Here is an 18807-nt window from a genome sequence, read left to right on the forward strand (position 1 = left end):
TTAAACATTCATGATACAGTTAATGTGAGTATGCAAGTAAAATAAATTTATGTTATTTATTTTTCACTCTTTGTTTTGATATTTTATAAGCAAATCAATTATTTTTTTTTAAGAAAATAAACTGACCGTTCCTTTCAAAAAAGGAAGCAAAAAACGTACTTTTAAGATCTAACCGTACTTTTTGTAATTTTTTTTTTTTTTTTTTTTGAGGGAGAGTCAGGAGAAATGCAAATACGCACGCAGGTGGGCAGCCTGTAGTGTGGGAATCCCCTAAAAACGGGTTTACACACTAAAAAACCTCCTCTACTCTTTAGGATTTTAACCTGGGATTGTTTATCACATTACTTCAGGCTAGGCCTAAATTTGGCATAAGCCCGTGGGGCTCGCTCCTTATCCAGCCGCTCTGTCAAGGGATCTGGGCCACTTTGCGGTCCAGATCGGATTTCTTTTCTAGGAGGATGCCCCGGACGAACTGTGACAAACAATCACAGTTCCCCTCATCCTCCATAATCTTTTCGCAGACCGTATCCACCGAAAAAACCCCAAGTTTTCTTGTGTTGGATGTCTACAAAGCTACGAGAAAGTCTCTCCGCTGAGCCATCAACAGGAGCAAGGTGAATAGCTGGAGGAAACTTCGGGACGACGTCGATTCCGATTCTTGGGGTTTGGGTTACAAAGTTGTGACCCAGAAACTCGGCGCCTGCTCTCCACCCTCCATCATGGAGGGCGCCACCATGGAGAGGATCGTCACTGCCCTGTTTCCTGTACATCCACAGCGACCACTAGTTGACTTCGAACGGGTGGAGAGCGTTCCGCTTTTTACTATTGAGGAGTTGGAAACCTCCGTTCTCACCCTGAAGAGCAACAAAGCTTCCGGCCGGACGGGATTCCCAGCGAGGCTCTGAAGAAGATTTTCACCATCAATCCCGAGTTGTTGCTGAGAATGTACAATGCCTGCTTGGTTGAAGGAGTATTTCCATCTCCCTGGAAAACCGCCAGGCTGGTGCTTATTAGCAAGGGAAAAGGTGATCCTGAGCTGCCGTCGTACTACAGACCTCTCTGCATGCTGGACACGGCTGGAAAACTTTTTCAAAAGTTGATCTGTTCCCGCCTGATTTCTGCCGTGGTAGATGTCGGGGACCTTTGCCCTCGTCAGTACGGCTTCAGAAAGGGACGATCAATAATCGACGCGATTACGTAAGTACAGAAAGCAGTTGAGAGAGCCGAGAGCCACAACCATTTCTCCCGCCGAGTAGTGCTTCTTGTTACGCTTGATGTCAAGAATGCCTTCAACTCGGTAAGATGGGTCGATATGTTGGATGCACTTCGTGACACCTTCCGTATTCCAACGTGTCTGTTGCGGCTCATCAAGGACTACCTCCGTTCTAGGCGTCTGATATACGACACTCGAGACGGAGTGCGGACGGTGGAAGTCACCTCTGGTGCCGCGCAGGGTTCAATACTCGGCCCGGATCTCTGGAATATCGCTCATGACAGCCTCCTGAGATCCGAGATGCCAGAGGAAACCGTCTTAGTTGGGTACGCCGATGTCGTTGTGGCTCTCATCGCCGCCGCACGCAACGTTGAGCTGGCCCAGCTAAAGTTGAACCAGGTTATGCGAGTGGTCAACGCCTGGATGTCCGACCACGGTCTTTCGCTTGCTCTGAGCAAGACGGAGATCGTGCTTCTCACAAAGAAGAGAATTGACACCGTCGTCCCGCTGCGAGTGAGAAGGGAAAATGGTCCAGTCAACGCGTGCCGCCAAGTTCCTCGGAGTCATGGTGGACAACAAGTTAAGCTGGAGAAACCAGATCTTCCGTTCGGCGGACAAGGCTGCTAAGGTGGTCTCTTATCTTAGTAACCTGATGGCCAATGTCGGGGGTCCTTTAAGTCGGATGTCTAATTTTTCTACAGTAATATGAAATATATGTATACTAATTAATTGATCCAATAACTAGTTCAAAGTACACATCTTGGAAAATGGTTAACACTAGCAAGCAACTCCTCAAGAATGAAAACAGTTTTGGACTTCTCGAGATCTGGTGTGCTGTAACATAGTTAATGATTTCATGTTGCTTAATTTTATTCTGAGAATGAAAATTTACTACGTGAATGAAAATAACGCCGTTGAATTAAAAAAATAATTAAACCTTGTCACAAGCTTCGTGTTTTTTTAACTTTTGCATACTTTTCTCGACTTATTTTAACCTAAAAATGGCTTTGAAGAAACATGTTATGAAAAAATTTAGTGATTTAAGTTTTAAAATAAGTCTTGAAAATCATAAAATTAAACTAATTTTAAGGTTATAATTCTAACGGTGGATTAAGAAAAATTTACATGAGGACTGCAAGTTGTACTAGGCATTGTGAATAAATGTATGAGCTGAGAGACAACAGAGAGTAGGTTTTGCGGTGGGTTAACAACAATTTTCCACTCTACGAGTCAAGTGGACTACTCGATGAGGGATCAGATATTGTGTGTGGCGTATGAATTGAATATTTACCAAAGTGGCCTTTCGTTCACCACGGCATGCAATTGTAGATAAATAATAATCCTAACTTCTGCATCGAGAAAAGTTTTACAATTTGAAGAATGAAGATTTACAAACATATTAAAAGTGTTCATTTTCATTCGATAGATAAATACGTAAATTTATAAATAAAAAAATATTTAGAATTCGTAACAGGGTAGGGTCGAGTTATGAGTATTGCTATATAATAATTGGTTTCTATTCCTCATCGGTTATGTATTTCTTCCACCTATAACTTCTTTTAGTACTTAACCTCTGTGTCATTGTCTCCTATGTTTGAGTTTCCAGTTTGGTGACTCCTTCTATAGTTATCTGGTGACTCCGCAATCATTCAGGTTTAACAACCATTTGCGTCATTTGAGCTCCCTTCGCTGTAAGAGCTATATTTGAACCTATTGGTTTCTAGATTCAACAACCCACACACACTCCATATTATTTTGTATAAATGTCGTGGTATTCTAAGGGGCCTTACAAAGGCTCTAGATCGACCCAATCATTGAAAATCTCAGTTTTAGTGTTTATACCATCTTGAGTATTTTGGGCCTCATTCACCATGATTCTTTTTAATCAGTTCAGTTTCTGAGCTATTCCACCTTCTCAATATTTTTCACAACTATTTAATATTTTACTTACCGGTAACTTCATGTTGCCTTTAGAGAAGTGAAGATTTAACATGGTTTTTTATGTTCGTGCATGTATTTTTGACCGGTTTTATTTAAATATCCATCATATTTTAATGATGTATTCAGTGCTTTTACATGTTCATGAAATCTAATTCTGAAGGATCAGCCGATTTGTTCAATAAAGCGGTTTTTACAATCATTGCATTCTATTTTTTTTGTCCGATCCGTCAAAATTAGATTTAATGAACATATAAATCACTGAAGAAATTATAAAATTCTAAATATACAGACAATTTTAATAACACTGGCCATACACACACAACATCGAGAGCGATCTAGAAATCCATCACAGACATACGATCATGATCACTTAAATGATATTTACTTTATATATGTCTAATCGCGTTAAAAATGTCATAAGATACAATCATATTACATTATAAGTGATTTTACTACGTAGTATAAGGACAATTTCGAAAACCGCGTGCTAAGGTGTGGGTAAAACGTAGTTTATACTAAATTACTTTATTGTATAGATTAAAAGTGTATAGTTCTATTCGTTACCTTAGTTATCTTTAAGTTTCAGTTGCCACATCGTAAACCATTTTCAGGAGCTTAAGACATAGTCTATAACAAAAGAACTCGAAGCTTTATTGAAAATCGATCAACATTGAGGAACCTATTTTCCACTCTCGACCAATTGCTACTTACACACAAACCATAGGTTATCAATTAATAATGCATAATTATTAAAAACATATTTAAAAGATGATATTAAACATATAATATATCTAATTTTAGAGGCTTGTTGATAAAATTGCAACCCCTTGATATTTATTTACACACAGGTGTGAAGAAATTAAATTTAATTAATTCTTTTTTATAAAACTAGATGTTTTTATGAAACAAAAATCCGGGGAAAATACGGGAACGAGCCAATTACGAGGAATAAGGAATTGGATGGGAGTATGGGCCAAACACATTTGATAATATATATTTATTTAATGAAACCAAATTTGACGACAGCAATGAAGTTACCGTTATAGACTACTACCCAGTGTGTTGCGGTTAAATGAACATGTTGATTAGAGCTGTGTACTTGTCAAATATTATATATCATGTTTTATTTTACTGCATATAGGAAAGTTTAGAATTCCAGTGTCTGGTATCTGACGCTGTTACAGACTTTACATCCGGAATCTACAGACATGTGCGTCGGAAGAGATAAAAAAGGTGGTAATGAAGCTCATAATGAGCATCGTTTCGACATCAGGGACCTAATAAGATTTAGCAGAGCGTTATTGAATATTCTTACATTGATCTTACAGTTCCAAACCAGCTCAGTATAATCAGACTATAAGATATTTTAACATGTGAATTAGTTACATACATAGCTACAGGTTTTAAAACTTGCTAGTTCTGGTATTACAGTGCTTGTACTCTTCACTATTGTCCCGTGACTACGTTGCACATTTTCTTCTGTCTGGACGTCACATTGTTGACGTGTATGATAGTTTTTACATCCTATAGCAATATCCATTTTGGTGAAATTTTTAAGGAATTACATTTATTATACCTGAAAACAGAGAGTAGATTTCAAACCTCGAAACATACAGATAAGTATTTTTCAAAATGACTATTTCCGAAATACCATTGTTTTTTCAAACCTTTGATGTCAGTAACAAAGGAAAAAAGATATATATAAAAAAAACAATAATACAATATTTGTAAAAAACAATATTTAATTTTTAGCAAATTAAAACACAAGTGTTGAAAACCTTCCTTATTATAAATCCACTAACGTTATAGTGTCAATCCTCTTCTTTATAACTCTGCCTGTTTGTGAGCTACGAACTTCTATAAACTTCGTAATAAACTTGGATCTTCTGTCACGTACTCTGCTCTCTAGGATATGAATTACTTCAATGACACTTTCCAGAAAATGAAGTAAAACTTTGCTAAAAATACATATTACATAATTATGTAGATAGATAAAGTTATCTTATATTCGAATGGTATATAACAACTGTTCTATTCTTTTATACACTATATAGTAAATATAACCATATTGAATGACAGAAAAAAAATATGTTACAAGTATTGTAATGTTTTCTATCTTATAATAATGTAATTTGCGTATTGAAATCAAGTGAAAGGCAAACATATAGTCTAAAATAAAAATATACCAACTATATTTGTCTTAATCTTAATCTTCTTTCGTGAATTTAGAGATTAATTGTTTATCATTTAACTATAACCCACATAAAATACAAATTTAATTTAGAATGTATTAAAAACAATTTGTATCATAGCTGTTTTGTTGATAAACAATTATATACCGGATGTTCCAAAAGTCCCATCCCCCCTTCTAACTTTCGAACGGAATAAAACAAACCAATATCCTTTGAGGGGTAGTTATGTAATGACAAATGATGATTTTTGCGCTACATAAAAACTTATCCCCTCAACCCAAAATGGGGGTTTGGGGCGTCAAGTCAAAATTTTTAAATGCAAACAGCCATCAAATGACACATGGTCAAATTCATTTTAATGGTCTTTATAAAATAAGAACGATGACACAGACTAGAGGTCTCTATCTCAATCCAGTACGAAACAACGGCTTGTCAAAGTTGTATTGAAAAGTTACGCTAAAAAACACTATTTTTATTAACTCATCTGTTCAGACTTATTCTTAATACTAAGTAGTGCTAAATTAAACTTAAAATAATTAAACTTACCGTTGAAATCTTACCTCAACCTTTTTAAGCTCAAAGTAAATGCTCAAAATGGCCCCCATCATTTGATGGGTGTTTGCATTTAAAAATTTTGACTTGACCCCCCCCACCCTCCATTTTGGGTTGGGCTAAGTTCTCATGTAATGGAAAAATCATCATGTGTCATTATATAATTACCCTCCAAAAGATATTGGTTTGTTTAATTCCGTTCAAAATTATAGGGGGAGGTGGGACTTTTGGAACACCCGGTATATATTCTGTGTATACCGCAAAAACTAATCACTGTAATAAGTTCAGCAATATTCTATAGAACTAATACCACCACGTCCTATTACAGGTAATATCTTGTCCGCGTAATTAGAGCTCGGTCACGTTCTGCATTAAGACTCGGCACGTCCCGACTTGTTGCTTAATTAGCAGGCTCAGAGATGCTTATCGTGTTCCAAGCTGTTTGTATTATCAGTGATGATATAGTTAATATGTTTTTTTCTTAATTTTCTGGGATCGAAAAGTTTTTGAATACTTTTAACTACAACTTACACTCAACACAGATACGGAAAGAACAAAAAATATGTTTGTTTAAGGTTCGCTAGCAATTAAAGGTAACAAAGTATTTCTATCATGTTGTGCTGATTTGGCCATTTTGGATATTAGGAACATGAAAGTGAACTCTCTCAGTATTCAGGTTTTTGCACAAAAGAAAACCGCACAGACAGGATTTGTCCGTACACTAAGAGAGGACTACTGCGGTCAATAATGGTGTAAGATTCTTCATAGGATTTTGCTGTTAGCGGATTTTTGTACATTGGTCTTAAGGGTAACCACGATAGCATAAAGAAAGCAGCATAATAAATTAGTTTTAAGCATACTTAATGTATTCGTATGAGATTTAACAAAGTGAATATTAAAAGTGTGTGATATTTCAGCACATTCTTGAATTCTAGTATCTTAACTAACCCAATTCTTGTTATTTTAACATTTATATGCAACAGAACTTAATTGAATAAATGTATTGCATCATATAGTAATCTTTATGTATAAAAATTTCATGATTTCAATTTAATATTTGCAAAAACATTTATTTCTACACACTCAAGAATGTGTTTTATGAAGGTCCAACCATAGAATTGGGATAAAGGTAAATTTAAAGTTAATCATGGTTATATGTCCGCCTATCTGTTCACAGAACATCTTGAGAATAAAATAATTTAAACATTTGAAATTGTACGTGTAACCTCAGAAAACCCTCTTTATAGCGTCATGCGGCGTAGCGAACATCAATCTTGTAATATATTTGAATTAAAACCAAAAAGAAACGATTGTAAAACTATAATTAGAGATGTTACATATAAGTTATTTTAAAAGTATTTAATTAAAATTAAAGATACATTACTTTGATTTTCGGACTATGGTAATGATTTTCGGAAACTGCAAATATTCCTCTTTTGCTCAAAATTTTGGGTGGATTATAGATCCAGCAATTTCATTCCACTCATAAAATAAAACATCCTTATTAACAGGCCACTTCCAGTTGCCTAGAGTCTTCATCATTGCACTTACAAAAGCTCCATTTTCATCAACGCTTACAATGGTACCTGGGTAATATTCGTTTTCGTAGTTAACAACAACAAATGAATCTACTTGTAGATCAGACTTGTTAATGGGTCTCAGTCCTGATTTTATTGTTAGAAAAGCCTCTTCTTTTGCTGCTTCATTGATCTCCTCTAATTTCTTTTTCCTATAGGACTCCCAGTCATCGTCGGTGGAACTTTCATCAATACACATTTCAGATGAGTCATCTATGGACTCATCACTACTATCCAGTTGAAATTTAGGCCGACAAGATTTTTTTCTTTTAGTTAAACAAGTCTTTGTGGCTGCCTTACTCGTGCTTGGTGTTTGGTCATCAGTCATGGATTGTGGGTGTTTAACACTAGCATTATCACTAGTTACAAATGATTGCATGGAAATTGTTTCTTCGTGAGATAAACTTTTTCCTGCTGGCACAGCAAGTTTCTTTTTTCTTGTTATTTGTGGCTTTGTGCTGCAGGCCTCTCTTGTTGACTGCAGGGCAATGAGGAAAGCAGAACAAACAGCTGAAGGCTCCACTTGTTTGTGTGCAATTCTCTGCAGTAAAGGATCTTCATCACAGGGATAGATTCCAGTTTTTTTTAATCCACTTTCTAAATTTTTTTTTATGTTTGGCTCTAGATGTTCAAGGACTCTTTTAAGTAGAGATGGAAATTGGTGTTTTGGTACAACAGTATGGTTCATACCCTCAGGAGATAATTTCCAATCACTCAGGACTTTTCTCCAAGCTACCTTCATGGGGCGGAAAAACGCGACGTCTAATGGCTGAGTTAGATGCGTACTGTTGGGAGGTAAACAGATGAAATGGATGTAATTTTCTTTGCACTTCTTGAAAATGCTTATGTTGAGGTGTGCAGACAAATTATCAGCAATAAGTACTTTTTTCCCTGCCAGTTTCTTTATTCTTGGTAACATGAGGCTTTCAAACCATTCATTGAACGCCACTCCATCAAACCAACCTGATTTGGTGCTTTGGTAGCGACAGTTCTTCGGTCCTCCTTCCATCCATGTGTCCCACAGCTGAGTCGCTTTGTAGACAACAAACGGAGGTAAAATTTCTCCAACTGCTTTGCCACATATCATGACAGAAGTGCTAGATTTTGAAAAATTGCAAACATTTTCTGGATATTTTGTCCCACGCCGACAAATGACTCTTTTTTTGCCTGGGTCATCAGTCAGGTTAGTTTCGTCCAGATTCCATATGTTTTCTGCTGGAACATCTCTTAGATTAGAAATGAAGTCTCGCATTATTTCCTCGTCAACGCCAGCTCTGCTACGTTTAATATTTGAGGCAAAACGTTCTTTAAGCCTAGGGTATCACATCAACAAGCTCTTCATCCAATCCCTGCCAGGGAGATTGTTGTATAATTCCTTAATAACTCTGCCAATTCGGCTGAGATATGAACCAATGACAAATCTAAGATCATGATATGTATGGGAAAGCCATAATCACTCATAGCTTCAATGTAAGAAACAAATGTTTCCTCCTCTTCTCTAGTAAATATGGGCTGCTTGCCTGGTAATTTGTCATGTTTCTGTTTAAGTTTATAGTTTATTGTCCTTCGAGGAATGTTAAAATGTGCCTCAGCTTGTCTTTGGGTAAAGGTTCCATTTCTTATTGCTTCCAGACACTCTTCTAATTTTTCTTTTGTGTAGTCTGCATATTTACGAGCTCCCAGCTTCCTCTTATAAACTCGCACCATTCTGAAACACCACAGTTACCAGTGTCAGACCTACTACTATTATCAATAATTATTTTAGTAGTAGGCTAAAAGAAAGTGCAATCAAAATATTAAAAATAGAACACTCTACTGGATATTATGTCAATATTTATTAAACTCATTGTTCTATAAGGTACAAAAAAATACTAAATATGAAATTATTTTTAAAATTTAAATGCAAAATAATTACTAGATTGTCTATTGTTTACTGGTAGGCCTATGCCTTTATCTTTGTAAATAAGTAAGTAAATAGTTACAATTTATGTACAATTAGTTACAATAAACATTATGTACTATAAATGTGACTAATAAGATAAAGAAAATACAAAGCATTTTTTAAATATTAAGGGGCTACTTTGCACCAGTTTTATGCTGGTGCAAAGTAGCCCCGTCTTTCTCTTAAAAGTAACCTTAAATTTAAAATGGATGACAATCTAATGAGTATTGATATAAACTCTCAGTTACTGTTGTTATTTGTAAGATAATAAAATTCTACACATAAATGTACCACACTTACCTTTCTCTGACGTTGTCTAATATCGTAAAAACGGCACTTTTTTGACGTAACAATTCAAACAAAACTGAAGATACAAAGACAACTCTTCCCACAAATATCCAAAATGGCGGGATAAAGTGTCTGTTCACACAAATCATATAGACGGTGGTGCAGCCTAGTGGAAAATTGTAAAACTAGGTCGAAATGATTAATAGTTTCTCCTACAGATAGAGTTGAATCTTTTTTCAACTTTGGTGCAAAGTAACCTCACAAGGTGCAAAGAAGCCCCGGTTTACGGTATATTAGAACAAAATTATTATTGATTTATCACGTTTTAACTTGGAGTTAACGTTAATCAGTTTAATTGATTTATTCAATATTTCCTCAAAATAATTGCAATTTAAGTTAGGTTCTCAGAAACAAAATGGTTTTAAATGGTATTTAAGGTGTATGATTGCATTTAACATTTTAAATAAAACAGGTTGTTTTCAGTGGTTTTTATATCTTCCCTAAAAATAGTTCATTATTTATATCTGTTCAAAGAATAATATCAAAATAAAATTCAATAAAGTAACAAATATATATAAATATATTAAAAAAACAGAATTTAGATTCGATTTTTAAATGTGTTTTACATAAACCTGGACCTTTATTAAAGTTTTCAAAGGAACGAATATTTTTTTCAACTCATGATTAACACAGGATAATGACTAGAACATTCAAAGGCCATGCATAAAAGAGAGTAGAATATTCTTTCTGCAGGGACGGATGTAACTGTCGGAAGGTTTATATTTTGACACAAAGTTTTCTCTTTTTGTATATCACATGAATTCTTAGCCCAAGAATTTTCTTTAAGAACCCAGGAATTCAGTAAATGTTCACCTGTCCTTTGATAATTTATTTTGATCCAAACAAATTAGAAAACCTTTATTACAATAGCAAAACATTTATACAGGTTATTATAACTATATACGGGGTGAATAAAAATAAGGACGTTCCACTCTCTATTTTGATCTAATTTTATATTAGGAGATATACTTTGAGTAGTGGTACAATATGGAGAGGTGGTTTTATTTGATGATGTAGAAAAAAAACGTGGTGTCCTCCGAAAATGCGGTATTTTGGGCAAAACTCAGAAATTTAAATGTAAGCCTGTCTCAAGTGAAGCCTCATTCTAAAGTACACAAAAAACTTAAAAAATATTGGTAACCTATCTCTATCTCTTTCTCATACACAATATATGTTTTTTTTACATTTTAAGTAAGCCTTTACACTTAAATAATATGCTTAAACTATTACAGCCTAGGAGTAATAATACTCTATAGTCACGAGAAATTATATTTATTTTGGGTGCTTCGAATGAAAATTATTATAAGCCAGAAAGGTGGTTTAGTGTTGATCTTGGTAGACATGTGACAAGGAAATACTCAAGAACTTAAGTAAATTAGTTTCGAGTATCTGGATTAATGTAAGATGCTCCACGCTCAGATCGGCCTCCTTTGGGTGAATTCGAAATAAAGCACAACCTATTGAAGATCCGCTGTAGTCCACCAGATAAGTAGCAGATATTTGTAGTATAAAGACTACGATTTTGAAAATTGCGTGCTATACCACGGGTAACAGCTAGTTCATGCTAAATTACTTTATTGTGCAGATTGAAAGTGTATAATTCTATCCGTTATATTAGCGATGTTTAACATTTCGAATAGCCTAAAACATAGAATGTGGATTAAAAAAAGCTCATCGCTTTAATTAAACTCTACGAAAATCTGGGAACCTATTCTTATACTCTTGACCAATTGTTATTTACACACAAGACGTAAAAGCCCTAATGACGCTAAATTAGTACAAACAAATAATATATGAAAAACAGGTATAATTCTAGAAGCTTGTAAAATTTCAAAAGATATTCGTTTATTCCTGGGTGTGAAGGACACAAGTTTAATGAATAATTGTTTATAAACTGGACATTTTTTTTAACAAAAATCTGGGAAAAACTAATGGAGACGAGCCTAGTACGTGGAATAAGGATTGTAAAGAGAGTATGGGCTAGTAAGTTCTGGAAATATAAATGTATTTAATGAAGTCAAATTTGACAACTGTAATGTAGTTACTGCTAGAAACCAGTACCAGGTATGTTGCTGTTAATTGGCCATGCTGACATTGGTGTTAAGTATAACCATGTTAGCAACGAGAATATTACAGAATAAATAAATCTGTAAACCAGCTAATTATAATCATACTATATGACATTTTACCATGTAAATTAGTTAAAAATATAGCTAAACACTTCAAATTTTCTTGTTGGATTTGGCGCACTCAACTTTTGTACAATGGCAACAGTTACACAAATTTTTATTTCCTTCTGTCTTTACACCAAATTGTTGACGGATGTTGCAGGAGATTTTCAAATTCTATATTGGTAGTCTATTACCAAATTTTGTGGCTCTTAAGTAATTTTTTTGTGCATTACATTTCTTACACCTAAACAAGAGTGTAAATGTCACACCTTGAACGTTCTGTTAAATATATTGTAACATATAACGATAAAAGTGGACAAAAACCCGCTATTTTTAACACGCTTTTATTAGCTTCGGTTGTATCTATGTAACGGAATCTTTGAGCATAATTTTCACCAATTTCCAGAAGTCTGATTAATGTGAAACTTTGCATACGTATCAAGGACCGATGAAAATGCAATAATTTGATCATAGTTTTCCATTATCCTTATAAGGACCGCCAGGATTAATAAATTCTTTTATAGATCCTCTGCGATAGAGCTAGCGCGCGATGTGCGCTAACCCAGCGTTCAAGTCTCCATTCAATCAGCGCTAACCCAGCGTTGAAGTCTCCATTCGTCTCGGTATTCTCGGATGTGCTGACTCTCTTAATATAGTAATATAGATATCAAAGAAAAAGTGAGGGCTCTGTGGTGTAATGGTAGCACATTCACCCGGCAAGTGAGAGATCCGGGTTCGAGTCCCGGCGGAGCAAGTACTTTTTGCGATTCAATGTTTATTGAAATGATATACATCAGAATATAGCAATTATATGATAAAAATATAAAATGATTTACGATACGAAAAATTCAACTTAGTTAAGGGTGTAAAATTTAATAATAGTATATCTCAAATAAGTAATAGTTTTAATGCAGCTCAGTAAGAATGATAAATGATATATACTAGCCAACATTACGTTTATTAAATACTTCACATACCTAACCCTCAAGTCCGGCAAAGGTGTTTCAAACAGCCACAGTTCCTTGGTAGCTTAGATGCCAGCCTTCGATTTTTACGACAATAATTAGAGAACTGCGAAGCTCCGAGTCTCTAGGGATCAAAGCCGACATCTTAAGTGCAAGCTCGAGGAGTCATATTGAGGCGATGCAGGTTGCTATTTCCCCGTTGGTAGCTATTAACAGGACAGAACCTTTAAGGGGAGGCGGTACCCCTATCTTTGTAATGTTAACATAGGTACCATTATCTCAGAAACTAATGGACCAATCAACCTAAATTTTTTTATACAACATATATAGGTATTTAAGCAACTACTGAGTTTTTTTGGTGCTTGTATCTTAAAAAATAAATTTTTTATGATTTTTTTTTCAAACCCATATTGAAATATCAAACTTGGAATTTAGAATATTTTTTTTAGGTACCTAATTATAATAGGAGGCATCTCAAAAAAACTCAGTAGGTGCCAAAATACCTATATAAATGTGTGTAAAAGTTTCAAGTTGATTGTCCAAGTAGTTTCTGAGAAACGTGTACCTTTGTGTGCAAAAACTGTAAAAAAGTAAATTTGCGGGAAATCGCAAAAAACGAATATAATGACCTATTTAGCTATGTTATATAATATTTTTACCTATATATGATATGTAATTGGTTTTTATAATTAAATGTGATCTTTATATTAATAGAATAGGCTATATATGCTTTTAATATTTAGAATTATCTATATTGGAAAATTTGTATATCAAAAGTAACGCGATGCGGGTTAGGCCTATAGTCATAACGGAGTGAAAGATAATACAAAAAAAATTAATTAGGCTATATTATTTCAAACATTTTTGAGTTTAGAATACATTTATAAGAGAAATAACAGAGAAAATTATGAAATAGAACTTATACCCAGCCACAAATAGAGTAAACAATAACAAAATTATAGAAAAAAACATGCAATTTATTTACCGTAGCATTAGTGCATTCCTGGATCATATGCAGGCTCCTCTTCAAAATCCTCCTCAATCCTTCTTTTTAAATTCCTGGTTTGTCTCCTTGCTTGTCTTTGAAAGTCACTTATCGCACAATTTGCTCGTCGCACTCGCTCGTAGTCAAAACTTTTCATTGCGTCAATTGTCCTCTTGCAAGGTTCAATGCCTACTGCTCTAAGCATTTTGCATTTTGCTATGTTGCCATCATTAAAAGTAGAAATAGCATCATAAGCACCAAACTCAAGTGTGTTCAATGTCACAAAATCTTTTTTTGGCACTCTAGACCAGATGACATTATTGATGCTTTCATTGACATTCTGCGTCTTACCGTGTAAACATTTTCGAAGAAGGTCAGGATTTGCTAAAGCCTGAAAGATTGGTTTCAAGGCTAACATTATAGCTGAAGGAATGCTGTTCTTATGAGAATATGGCTCTTTAGTGTGCTTTGCCTTGTTGTATTTACACCATGTATTTTCTCCTGACGGGCAAAGGCCATGCTGAGGATTGTCGTCCGTCGAAAGTTTATGAAAATATATGGCCCAAACCGCTGCCTTCATGTTCTGTAGGTTATCAGTATTTTTCCTAATAGCATTTCCATAATAGGTTTGCAATTGATCAATTATGCCATCTGTTAGTCTATTCTTTCCACCTAGTTTGCCGCCATCAGAAAGTGTTACGCCTTTTGAGTCTCTTTTTAGTTTCCTTAGCCTAGACCCCATTCTCTTTTGAATATGGCCTATACACTCCAGTTTCTGTATTTCCACTTCACCATAAGGTTTACTGTCTGCAATAGTTTTGAAACTATTTGTATCTCCATCACCTAAATACTCTAAGTACCTAACATTATACTTATTTACTGATCGGTGAAAAATAGCTAAGGCTCCAGCTGACTCCATACCTCCGCTCGAGCCTTGATAATTTGCCGAACAAATAGCCTCATGTTGTTGTTTGTCCAAACAATTACAAAATTTAGATAACACTTCTATGTCCATAACTTTTCCTGTGTCAACACTTGTACAAGTAACAATTCCGTTTAGAGAGCTAAAGCCACGCCGTTGCCAAGTGCCATCAATACCTACTTTTAAGTCGCGTTCGTTCTTACCTAAGGTTTTATTTTCCTCAACAGCCTCATCCACAGCAGTTTTCATGGATTCATCCATTACCTGTTTAGCCTTGTCTTTTAAAAATTTATTATATCGAAACGGTTTTGTTGGAGGTTGCGGAAGATTCATTACGCCACATAACATTTTGCCTGCAGCCATACCTTTCCCGATAGACCTCAGTCCATACACTAGTCTAATATTTACATCAAATAGAGTCTTTTTTTCTAAATTAATATTCCTAGAACTATTAAATTTATGTACATATTTACAATGGCAACAATAAATCTCCATCTCAAAAGCCAGGCCAAAATGTTGAGCAGCACGCACTTGTAAACCACTTTTCTTGCAATTTTTACAAAGTGATGAACTAAAAAGTTGATCTGATAAAATTTGCATGTTAATAATTTCATTGTCATAGTTTTCATCACAATTAAACATCTCATACTTATCTATGTTTATTTTCTTTGAAGAGCTTGACTGAGATTGTGTTGACATTTCAGGCCTAGGGGTAGACTCATCTTTTGACATCTCATTAGGGTTAGGACTGGCTGGTTTTCTTTTCCTACCACCAACTCCTTTACGGGGTTTAGCATAACTACTTTTAACACGAGGCATATTTATACATAAACAATCTTGTTAGCAATAATAAATATAAATTACTAACTAACACTCACTATATCACTTCACAAAGCACCAAAACACTAAGCAAAACAATAAACAAACAGTATAAAGTCAGAAGCAGAACTCAAAGCTGATGAAATAGAAGTTAGTTCAGGCCTGCCAACACAACAAAAGCAAATTATAGCACACAAAAATAAAAGGTCATATGTATAATAGTACATGTGTGAATAAACGCAAGCGCTGTCACAAATTTCTTCCTGAAACATGATGTAAGCATATTTTAAAACTTTTTTTCTGTAGGTTTACAATTTTCAAATATACATGTATTATATATCATTGTGTGCAGAAAAAGCCGCTTAAACATTTTAAAAAAATAAAAAAAAAAATGTGAAAAAAATATTTTTCTGGGGTACCGCCTCCCCTTAATGAGGCACCGATGACAGAAACGCACCAAGCGGGCAAAAACCTGTCCGACCCGACATCCTTGATCTAGGCTCGCGATAGTTTGCTGCTGGACAAGCCTATGTAGCACTGAGTCGAGTAAAATCTTTAGACGGTATTCGGATTAAAGAACTTGATTGCTCTAAGTTAACAGGAAATACCCCATGCAATAGTGAAGCTTTAAATGAAATGATGAGATTGCAGAATGATTCGTAAGAAATACCACATTTCCACAAGAAAATAATTGATTAATCGAACTAAAAAATGAAAAATAAATAATAGTTTAAAAAACTAAAAACACGCTTTTATAGCTAACCAAACTAAAAAATAGAAAATAATTTTTAATAGCAAAGAGTTTATATTATGGTAGTAGAAGGCAAAACAATCATTCCTAGTCAATCACCTCAAAATAAAATTATAATAAAATTTAAGTTATTAACAGAATAAATTAATTCAGAGTAAAAAGCGTGGGGTGCATTTTACTACATTTCATAAGTCTCCTCTCAAAGACAATTACCAATATAATGATTGTAATATTTAATATATCAAAATTTTACGGTTTTAAATAGAAGAAAGTCATATTAAAAACATAAACTTCATATTACATTTTAATGTTACCTAACAAAATCAACAATTTTTTCGGTATTATGGTATGTTAGAATCTGTTTATACATCAAAACGAGCTCACAATTTAACAACCACATATAATAAATGTAATATAAATATAATATTGAATCTTATTCGCAGTAATAAAATACAATATTTCTTGTTATTAAAACATTGTAAAGTTCGTGTATGATAATATAAATATAAATAAAACATACTACATAAGTATGCCGTTTGATAAAATTATTTTATACTCTTATGCTACTCAGCAACAGTCATATTGTTTTTATTCAAAAATAAAATAAAAATCATATTGAAAAATAAAAATAAACATATGTCAAATATCATATTATTTTAATAGATGTGTATTTTATTATATAATACAGAAAATCATATTATCCAAAAAATAAATATATGATAATATTATCGTATTATTTTTAATGTGGTAATGATATAATATGTCTATTAACAGGAAAATATATAGCCTCCTTAAAACATACTACAATTCTAATAGAGAATTAAGAAAATAAAAGAGTCTTAACTTAATTTTACCATAACTAACATAAAATACATATTTCATTTGGTACTTATTAAACATTATTATATAATAGCGTCTTTGCTTCTATGATATACATTCAGTGTATACTGAAAAAAGTAATTAGTACAGTAAGTTCAGCGATCTTCAATAGAACTAATACCAGCACGTCTTATTACGGACAATATCTTGTCCGTGTAATTATAGCTCGGTCACGTTCCGCATTAAGACTCGGCACGTCATGACTTGTTGCTTAATTAGCAGGCAAGCTTGCCGTGTTACAGGCTGTTTGTATTATCAGTGAAGGTATCATGATTCTTTAGTTTTCTTCATTTATTCGCATTGTAATTCATATTTGGAAGACTTTTTAGTACAACTTACACTCAACATAGATATAGAAAGAATAAAAAAATATGTTTGTTCAAGGTTCGCTAGCGATTAAAGGTAATAAAGTATTTGTATAATTTAGTGCTGATTTAGCCATTCTCTATATTTAGAACTATAAAATGACTCTCCCAATATTTTTAATCAGTATATTGAAAAATTAGATTTTTCATGATTTAAGAAAGTTATAAAAATACTTATTAGGACTTGTGCATCAATATACACAACTCTTTCATTTACTTACTGGTCTTAAACTGCTCTTTGTTTTTATCCTTTACTCTTCTAGTCCGTGTAATCTAATATTTTACACACACACACACACACACACACACACACACACACACACACACACACACACACACACACACACACACACACACACACACACACATATGTATGTATATATACTTTATAACTTTTTATAATTTAAGAAAGTTAAAAAAATACTTATTAGGATTTAAAACGCATCCTGTAATATAACACTATATAAAAACAAATAAACATGATATATTTCCGGACTGTCATACAGAGGAAGTGGGAGAGTTACAGTGATGCCCGGCAACAGATAAAAATTGGTTCCGTTTCCGATCGCTATTTCCGGTCATCCATCCGTTTTGACACGGTTCTTCCATCACAGTGATCGCAAAACGAAAGATTTCATCCCTCGCAGCAATGTTATTGGTATATTTTTCAAGGTTATTAGTATAAGTTTATATTACAATGTATAACGAACAAGACTTAGATATAAACTAAACAAAGTGATTATTCACCAAAATGTAAAACAATGATGCGTTCTCACAACACTTTATAGTTTTACTATTCTGGTTATCTTAAAAAATAAATCCATTTATAAGTGCAAAAGAGTATATTACGCTAATGTTTCTCAAACTCTAAGGAAACCTTTGACTCAAGTTGCAGATGGTCAAGAAGAAGAGTAGATGATGGGAAAAAGTAAAATCAGCCTGAACGTCCAAAAAATGAGCAAAACTGCAAACTACAAAATGACTTAAACTTGCTATGTCAGTTGTATTTGGTTTTCGTATTATATAGAATTTCATACAGTTTCCGCGTGCCTTTTCTATTGCTTAAAACCCAAATACTAGCATTTGTTCTGTTACATAAACAGATCACATTTTGTATGCAAAAAGAGGGAAGTGGCGAAACTTGCAGATTTTACAATTGCTAAAACTGACCACAGAGATGTATTT

This window comes from Homalodisca vitripennis, chromosome 6 (genome assembly GCF_021130785.1).
Source record: "Homalodisca vitripennis isolate AUS2020 chromosome 6, UT_GWSS_2.1, whole genome shotgun sequence".
NCBI classification, from domain to species: Eukaryota; Metazoa; Arthropoda; class Insecta; order Hemiptera; family Cicadellidae; genus Homalodisca; species Homalodisca vitripennis.